We start from the raw sequence: 10,042 nt of genomic DNA, 5'->3' as shown, positions 1-10,042 counted from the left end.
TCCAAAATGAAGGCTGGGCAAGGTTTTTTATTTTATTTTATTTTATTTTTCATTGATTCTTTCCTAGAGTCAATAAAGTTTTTGATGCAAGGTACTTTCCTTATCACTTTGACGAAGAGAAAGAAGAAGAAACAGTGGTTTTTGTCCAGTAGGCAAAGCCCATACAAATCTATCCATGAGTAAATATCAGCCAACAAGTGCTCAGAAGAGATACACAAAGTGCATCTTTTGTGAGCTTATCAAAGAAGACTCCAAGAAAGTGCTGGCCTTTGAACAGAGTCTTGAACAACAGGGAGGCTTTTAGGAAGCGGAGTAGCAGTGAGGCAGTCCAGTCATATGCAAAGTCACTGAAAGTGAGGACTTGAGGTTAAGGCGAGGAAAGCAATTTGACTGGAATCTTAGGGAGAAGGAGAGATGGTGGTCAGGCCTGCAGTTTGGGTTCAGGCTGTGCAACTGAGGCAACACAGCGGACACAACAGAGCAGGGGGTGGGAAAAGAGAGGCTGGAAAGGGGGCGCCTGGGTGGCTCAGACAGTAAGCATGCGACTCTTGATCTCAGCTCAGGTCATGATCTCACGGTTCATGAGTTTGAGCCCCACATCAGGCTATGTGCTGATGACATGAAGCCTGCTTGGGATTCTGTCTTTCCTTCTCTCTGCCCTTCCCCTGCTTGTATACTCTAAATAAATAAATAAATAAATAAATAAATAAATAAATAAATAAATAAATAAATAAAATATTTAAAAAAGAGACAGTGAGAGGCTGGAAGTGGAGGCAGCAAGCAATGACAACATGACAATCACTACCATGTTGTGCATGAACAGAAACCAGGGCCTCAACCAAGGTGGGAATGGAGAGGGAGGCCTAGGCACAAAGAACTGCCACTTAACCTCATGAAGGGACTCCGGGGGAGGCCTGGCTCCCCAGTGACTGACTGCCAGAAGAAAGAAGTGGGGGAGTCAAGATGTCAGTAGTTTAGGGCAAACGTCAAGTTCATCATTAGAGACTCCAGGAAGGCTCAGCCACCTTCTAGAAGGCAACATGCTGCCACGCTGAATCTAAGCTGGCTCAATTAGAGGCTCCCCAGGAGATAATCTGGTCCATTTCTTTCTCCTCAGGAAGTTGTGCACCAGAGCTCCCTCAGACAGCTGAGCGAGACAGACAGATATCTGCCCCCCTCCCCCACCTTCATAGGAGAAGTTACTTGTCGATAATCTAACTCATTCTGCCCGGTCTTTCTTCCTTGCCTAATTAGGCGATACACCCAGAGCATGTAACACTCACCGTCATTCTGTGGGTCTTCATAAGAAATAGCCTTTCTCGGCCTAGTCAATATTGCAACTTTACATCTGTTACCAGGGGTCTTGCCTACTTATTGTAGAATGACTGATACATATTATATAAAGACTGATAAGCAGTTACCTTGTTATTTAGCTAGTGATACAAAAAGTCCTTAAACTACTTTCTATTGCCAGTTAATGTATTTAATATTTAATGTTACAAACCAACACTCAATATATGACTTTTACATTACTCACCCCATTAATGTCTGCATTTGGGAAGAACATTTTTATTAGCATCTTTATGATACCATCTCAAGACTTAATACGGCTTAATTCTATTAATAAGAACTAATTTAAAAATCGTTATCTTTTCTTAATTATAGCTTTTGATTTAGTTCTTTCCTGCTCGGCGAACAAGGGTAACTATAGCTCTCATGCAGTTGGTCCATAGCTAATTTTGTTCTTGCTAGAGCTAGCATGAGTTATGTGGTGGGGAAGTCGATTAAATGCTTCAAAGTTTCCCATGTGGCCCCATGATTGGCCACGGCTCAGCTTGCCAAGACTCTGGACAGATAATCAAGCCTCAGATGAAGCTGTTGGCTAATGCTCTTCCATAGTCACAATCTTTAGGTCACAGGAGCCATGTTGAAGGTGATTTGTACTGAGCAGTCAATAGCCCCCCGCCCACCCCCATGATGACAACCCATCTTCACTGGGCCTGATACTGGAGCCATTCCTATTTCTGGCCCTGTTGTCTAACCCAGAGAATGTGGGATACCTTCCTTTGGTATTAAGTTCTCAACTCCTCAATTTTCCATAGATGTTCTCACCATTCAGGTTCTGCCAGCTCTGGGTTCCTGACCTTGGCTGAGTTCACAGGAAGTAAACAAAGCTACTCCGTGTCCAATAGAGCAAGTATCATAAGGCTTATACATTAGAACCCAGTATAGGATGGCTGCTGGCAGGGAAGAGCTGAGGAGGGAATGGGGAAGACACATCCCATGTCTAGATTTTAAGTTACTTGGGATAAGGCTGCAAAGCACCCTGAATATACCTAGAGGAGTTTGCTGCTTGCCTGAAAACAAGGCTCCAAAGGAAAAGACAGTAGGCTGTCCATTCACCAATTAGTGAGTTCTCCCTTGTGGCTAATAGGGGTGTTGCCATAGTCACCAAATGTTTTCAGTCACAGGAAAAAGCAGGATTGTTTCAGAATTAAGCCAAAAGGCATCCATCACACACACACACACACACACACACACACACACACACACACACACTAAAAAACCCTATCTTTTGATCTAGCCCTGGGAAGCCTTTGAAGCTAATAATAATAATAATAATAATAATAATAATAATAATATAGTAGTCAAGGGTGAATTAGCTGTGTAGCTACCAAAAGAGCAACCGAGTTTCTCCCCCACACTGGTTCATATATTAAAGGTAACAGTAAATGGAAAACAGATTAAGAAATAAGCATATGACACTACTACTACTACAGCTCTTTCCTTTTAAAGAAACTTCAAACCAGGCTGTGCCTTAAGGGCAATTGGCCAGAGATAGGTAAAGAAGTGTCAAGTGATGTTGAAAAGTTAAGTCATTTCCAGCTCACCTGCTGTTATTAATCTTAAAGCTACAGCATACTTCCACTTGCATCTCTACTGAGAGATCTGCATGTAGTTGTAAATGACATGAGCACGTAGGGCTCTGATGAAAAGAATTCTCCGTCTCAGGTGAAGGAAAGGAGGGTTTATCCCACAGACATACTTCAGCATAAAATTGTTGACTGGAACTGAAAACGCCTGTGAAAATGTCATTATTACTCAGGTAATATCTCTCAAAAATAAATTTTAAGGAATTTTTCTGTGTCTTCATGTCAGTCAGCATATAACTCTTTTAAAGTGCTTCACAAATTATATCATATTTATTTAGGTGTCTTTCTCCCTTCAGAAGAATATGAGCTCCACATAAGAAAAAGTTATTTTCTGTTCATTTCCATAGTCCCCATGGCCAGCACTTTGCTCAGCCTTAGGGATATGAATAGGGTGCTCAATATTTGATGGAATGAATGGATGAGTAAAGAATGGAACTAGAGACAGAGACTCCCCAGCTCCGAAACCAAAGATCATTATACTGCCGTTGCTGTCCTCCTGTATTCCTATGTCTTCATCACTTAGTTATGTCCTCAAGCTTCTGAGAGAAGCTTCCCAGATGACATCTCTTGAGTCTTAAGCTTACATTTACATTCAACCTTTATTCCCATTTGTAACAAATGAAGACACTGAGGTCGTTCGAATGAAGTTGACTTTGCCATTGATGCCCTGTATCTCTCAGTGAGAGCCTCTATTTGCCACACACTACTCCCCCCCACACACACACACACTCACTAATGGTATGTTAGCTTCACAAGGGCACTGACAGTTGTCTTATTGACCATCAAGGGTGTCCACCATCCAAATAGTCTCTCCAAGGGCATTTGTCAAATAAGAAAATGAATTAAAGATTCTTCAGTCCACTGCCATATCAACCAGTCTTCTATACTGCTCTGAAATACGAAGGCAGGAATAAGAAAATTACACTAAAAGTCTGAGCTAAGATTGGGTGGTTCACTAGCATTCAGCAAAAGATGAATCTGGAGTCTGAGGCTATGCTAATGCCATTGTGGTGACTTTTACACCTCTGGCATTCTGTCCCTGGATTGGCAATAACAGCTGACCTGTTTTCCTAGTGGCTATGTCAGGAGAGGAAGAAAACGCCTCTACTCTAGCCCTATATACACATACACACATGCCCACAAATGTCTCTACCGGAGCCCTGTACATGCCCAAAAGCACCCACACACATACATATACCTACTTAAAGCAACGATATTTCCACTTAGAAATAATTGATGACAATCTTACAAAGAGAAAGAATGCCTTAGGGATTCTTGATTTTGAAAAAGGAACATTAATCATGCTGTAAGTTTGGGGGTAAGGTGTAGAAATCTATGATTTTATGCATATTTCTCATAAAATAATGAAATAAAGATATCCTCCTCAAAATAGAAGTACAAGATATGACACAAATTACCCTTTTTTCCCCATTTACCTTTAATCAAGCCACTGTAGGAAAGTGAAAGAGTAAAGAGAATTGAGCTTGAACTTAAAAGAAATAAGATTTATACCCAAGTGATTGACCAGATCTATTCATAGTCAAATTTTTTTGCGTTGTTTTAGGATAGAGTCCGGCAAAAATCAAACTTAGTAAAATAAATAGTTATACCAAAGCACATCAGTTCTCAGTTTTTAAGTTCCTGAAACTGAAACTTATACCCCTTGATTAAGTTTATAATTTTTTCCTCTCAGTAACTCATGGATTCCTGTGTCCTAGGGAAAGGCATTACCAAAAATAAAGTGCAAGACTGACTCGCCTTCACTCTTTCCCACAAAACAAGCTTAGATACTAAAAAAAGAGAGAGAGAGAGAGAGAGAGAGAGAGAGAGAGAAAGGTGCTGACAGACCATCATCTAGAACTCTCTGAACCCATAACCCTAATCCAGTTTTGTCAATTATTTCAAGTGGATATAAGCAGAGATTTTGGCCAATCCTTTCCGGCCCCAGAGGTCAAGAGAGCACCAATATTTCTAAAAATTAATCTAAAACTTAAGTTCCCGGTGCACCTTTCCCTTGATCTTTGATATGAGGCTCTAGGGTATAAACTCCCCGTTGCATATTTTACCTGCCACACTTGGGGAAAAAAATAGAGCCCATTCAACTCACCTGGGGATATCCAAAACTTTTTCTATCAATTTCAGTCACCAAAAGGCATCCAAAAGAAAAACAAAGCAAAACTCTTTTTTTAAAGGGTTCTTGTCAGGTAATGTAGGTGAGAAAAATAATATCCCATTCTATATTTGTGTAGTGTCTTTATCTAATTTGTTCATACAAGGCAACTTTGTGAAGAAAGGAAGGGAAGCAGTTTGTATTGAACAGTTATGGAAAATGAGGTCCAGAGAAGTCAAGTAGTTTGCCTGTGGTCACACAGCTAGTAAGCAGTGGACAATGGACAACACAAACCCATCTTCTGACTCCAAAAGATAGTGTTCTTTCCATTACATTGTGTCCTGCTGAGCTGATTCAAGGGCTTTACTCAGCTTGTTTAAGGAGAGGCTGGTACATTCTTGCCTATTGTATATATTGATTTTTGATGAATTCCTAGATCTTGGGTCTGGCAGTAATGTTGATCAGCTGCATTTGGATTCTCCAGATCTGGATAAAGGTGACCCACTCAGAGTAATGCCAGGAGATTCACCCAAACTTGAGGCTTCCAGGAAGCCTCTAGGGGATGAGGACTTCTTTGGTCCATGAATGATAATAAAAGCATTTACTAAATTTTGCATTTAGTTCATGTTGCCTGTGTTCCAGACCCTCTGCTGGGTGACTACCGAGCTCACTCAGACCTCATAATGGCTCTGTAAGGTAGGCACTACAATTACTCTTGGTTTATTAATAAGAAAACCAAGCCTGGGGCGCCTGGGTGGCTCAGTTGGTTAAGCACCTGGACTTTGGCTCAGGTCATGATTTCATGGTTCTTGAGTTCAAGTCCTTCATTGGGTTCTGTGCTGGCAGCTCAGAGCCTGGAGTCTGCTCTGAGTCTATGACTCCCTCTCACTCTGTCCCTACCCCCTCATATTCTGTCTCTCTCTCAAAAATAAATAAACATGAAGAAAGGAAGGGAGGGAGGGAGGAAGGAAGAGGGAAGGAAGGAAGGAAGGAAGGAAGGAAGGAAAGAGAGGAAGGAAGGAAGGAAGGAAGGAAGGAAGGAAGGAAGGAAGGAAGGAAGGAAGGAAGAAAACCAAGCCTTAAGGTAGCCTTGATCAGGAAAGATAATCAGAGACTGGAACCCAGGCAATTTGACTCTACAGCCCAGACTTTTAAAATCTATACAAAAACCCAGAGGAGTTCATGACCCCTTGATCAGCCTGTAACTCTTCAGAGACTCCCAAATTTCAACCAGACTCTAGGCTATTTGAGAGAATACTGTCTTACAAAGCAGTAGCCAATTCCCATTGGCTTAGGGCCTGTAAGGTTTGCCAGAACAGGAAAGAACTGCCATGTTAGCACTATAAAACTATCATGTCGTTCCTCTTTGGAGAATTTATCAAAGCATGTAAATGTAGCCAAACAACATACTCCTCAACCACTGGGAACCTGAACAAAGGCTCCATGACCCTGACTCTTTGTGGGTCAAGAGCAAAACTCTTCAAAGACCTTAACAGAAGAAGAAAGGATAAAGGGAATAAAACTAGTGATCTGAGATCAGAAGGAGCCATTTAGGGCCCATATCTCCTTTGTTCACAAATGCCTTGAGTAGTCACTTTATTTATTTTTAAGAGAGAGAGAGCGTGCGCAAGCGAGCACAAGCGGGAGAGGGGCAGAGAGAGATAGAGACACAGAATCCAAGGCAGGCTCCAGGATTCCCCCTACATGGGACTCAAACTCATGAGCTGTGAGATCACGACCTGAGCCAAAGTCGGATGCTTAACCGACTGAGCCACCCAGGAGCCCCTGGAGTATTCACGTTGACAGAATCATCCTTCAGCCTTTAAAAACAGCTCCTGGTGAAGGAGTAGGTCTGCTTTCTCCTTTCTGACCAGCCCAAGATGCTTCAGGTCGCTGTGCCTGTGGGAAGGCCTCACAACTGCCATTTATTCCCTCCACACCAAACCTCTCCCCCCAGACAGCAGCCTCACCCTGAGGAGAGGGTTCAGTGAGGGGTTTGGGGCAGAAAAACTTATTTAAAGAGGACCCTATTAAATGAACTACTCAGAGGGACACTATGTTTGGAGTCTGGCAGATTCTGACCTCAGCCTGTCAGCTAGGATTCTAGGTGCTAACTTTCCAGCTTGATGGAAGCCTTCATGAGCAGCTTTGTAGTGTGCTGGCTGGAGGTCACAAAGCTCCTGGCATCCAGAATTGCCTATTATGTTTCTCACGCAGCCAAATTTGTTTCTGTTTTGAAAGTGCCCTTCCTGTGTTTTGCATTTTGTTATCTAAGGGCTCGTAGTCTGGAGAGCCTCAAGGGACTTCATGTTCAGTGTCTGAGGCAAAAGATCCTTCCAGCATCAAGCTGCAATCTCAGACAACTGGCCTTAAGTGAACGTCATTATAGGTTTTTCCCTTCTCAGGGGCTTGCATTAAAGCACACAGGCTTCAAATGAGAAGTGGACCTGCTGAAAGAGTTGTGCTTCCGTCTTTCCCCCACCAACACACCAGGAACATTCAGCAAAGTAACTGATGGAGGAATTAAATGAAGACCATGAGCTTTCTCCCAAGCTGCTCACCCCCACCTGGGGCACAAGGGCAGCAGCAGGCGTATCCTGAGGATACTCCGGAATTATATAACGCTCTTAGATGCATGACCAACTGAAAGATCTCTCAGAGGATTAGCTTTCCCAGTCAGCTTCTTAGCACTTAAGTCGTTCATTTCAGTGCAAATCGCCCATCGTTCCTGAGTTCAACTTCAGTGAGTGATGAATGATGTAACAGGCAAATCTGAAGAGGGCTTACTTACACTTTGCAGATGAAGTGTTTCATGTGATTTCTGGTACCGGTTAACTATGCCCGTCACAGCTGTTTCTAAGGCTGTGGATCTTTACTCTGCCTGCACATTGGAATCACCTGCCACGCGTCATAAAGAGCCGGCCTCTGAGCCCCATTGCTAGAGTCCGAGGCGCTGGGGCCGGAAGCCTCTCGCAGGGGGTTCACCGTGCCTCCAAGGCTGAGACCCGCTGCCTCGTGTCTATTTGGAGCGCAGGCTCAGGAGGATCCCCTCATTCCCGATACAGGGACTGCCATCTGAACGCATGTGGTGTGACCTTGCCAATGCAGGTAAAGTTGAGAAAAGGGTAAATGAGGGAGGACCCCTGTTCCGGCAGGGCTGGCCCGCAAGCACAGGGAAGAGGGGGCTGCGGCCCAGGCAGGAGGCCGCTAAAGGGCATTCTGCCTTCTTCCAGCCCATGCCCCGCGCTGAGCTTCTCCTGAGCTTCTGTAGGGGACAGCATGGGAAAGGCTTAAAATTATGTTTTAACTCCTCCCTGTTGGCAAAGTGACCCAAAGGAAGTCGCTTACCAGTCAGCATTTTCTTTAGGAAAATATATGCAAATATAGCTCTTAACTACAAACCCTAGAGGGGTGCCCCCAAGAACCCCAGTTGGCCGGCTGTGGAATGCACTGAAGAAGGCAGGTCGTTTGCATGGACTTTTATTAACAATGCCTTCCTTGCTGAAGTCTACTGTCTGAATTAGAGCGGTTGCATGTGTGCTGGGAGCTGCCCTTTAAGTGACTCTACCCACAGGTTAATGTGAGATTAATCTCCCCACCTGCAGACTGGTATTGGCAGTGTGCTATGCAGTTCATCTCTCAAAACTGTATACTTAAAATGCAAGTCTCAGGAGGCAGCTATGCTGTCCAACCCCGGCCACAGAAGGTAAGGCTCAAGAATTAGCAGCATCTTAATTACTCTTCTGCTGGGGTCTACAGGCTTCAAGGCTGAGCTGGAATGAAGGAAGTCTGTTGCCCTGGAAGAACCCCTTACATATTTCAAGCAATTTCTCCAGTTCATTTGTTTCAAGCACCTCTGAATTCCTCTGGCATAATCACCGTACCCTTTGTCAACACAAAGTGATTGTTTAAACGATTCAATCAGATCATGCCATGGGCGACTATTTCCATTTATTATGATTCATTGCCTGTTTAGCATCAATGTGCAAGGCATATTCAACAGAAGAGGAAGCTTTGAAAATGATTTTCTTTCTGCTCTGGAGGCCCACAGTATAAAAACAACTTGCTCAGAGTGAAGGAAAGATTATCCTCACTGATGGGGATCAGTGACTAAGGACATTTGGGGAAGGAAGTTTAATTTTCCAGATGAAAAAGAACAAGACTCTCTCATTGCCATTGATCTTCCAATTGACCTAGAGCACAGAGTAAATTGATTAAAGAGAAAGAGAATTCCTGGGTTTTCAGCAGGCTAGGAAGAGATGCATCATGGATAAAGCCAAGTCACATAATCCCACTGAAGGCAGGAAGCTGGTGTTCTTAGTCTCTGAGCCCCAGCTCCGTGCTGGCACCTTCAGGAACTGAATAAATGCTTAGTTAATTGGTTAATTCAAGTATGTGAGATCAGATTGCTAATTTTTTCCATCACTAATCATATATCCAATTTAGGGAACTGGGATTTTTTTTTTTTTTTTTTTTTTTTTTTTTTTTTTTTTGGTAACTCAGCTTTTCAGGCAAGAGCCTTCGGTTCAGGTCATAATCTCACAGTTCATAGGTTTGGGTCCCGCATTGGGCTCCTGCTGTCAGCACAGAGCCCATTTCAGAACCTCTGTCCCCTCTCTCTTCTCTCTCCCACTTGCACGCACATGCTCTCTCTCAAAAATAAGTAAACATTGAAAGAAAAACTTACTTTTTCTTTCTTCAACTTTAGTACACTATCCCCTGCAGTTGTCAAAATATCCCACAGGCTAACCTGTGAATCGTTTAGAGCACAGTTTCTCCAAGTGAAGAGCTCATTAGAATGCAGATTCTGATTCAGGGGGTCTGGGATTGTAGCCTGAGATTCTATATTTCTAGTAAGCTCCTAGGTGATGCCTGTGCTGCTGGTCCATGGATGACACTTTGAGTAGTAAGGTTTTAACAATTCAGACAGTTTTTCCTATTATAGCTTTTACATAGTGTGTATCCTTGAATACTTTTTATTTAGCAATACAGTAATATA

At 43.1% G+C, this 10,042-nt stretch overlaps 1 long non-coding RNA gene across 1 annotated transcript; it reads left to right on the top strand.

The window, feature by feature from the left end:
• The first annotated feature begins 7,991 nt into the window (after window positions 1-7,991).
• LOC115282164 lies at window positions 7,992-9,434 on the top strand. The gene is made up of 2 exons (XR_003904534.1): window positions 7,992-8,151; window positions 8,803-9,434. It is a non-coding gene; the product is annotated as an uncharacterized LOC115282164 (long non-coding RNA).
• Window positions 9,435-10,042: the final 608 nt, after the last annotated feature.

The sequence above is a fragment of the Suricata suricatta genome, chromosome 2, assembly GCF_006229205.1.
Source record: "Suricata suricatta isolate VVHF042 chromosome 2, meerkat_22Aug2017_6uvM2_HiC, whole genome shotgun sequence".
NCBI lineage: Eukaryota > Metazoa > Chordata > Mammalia > Carnivora > Herpestidae > Suricata > Suricata suricatta.
This window is presented reverse-complemented; position numbering and strand designations above follow the sequence as displayed.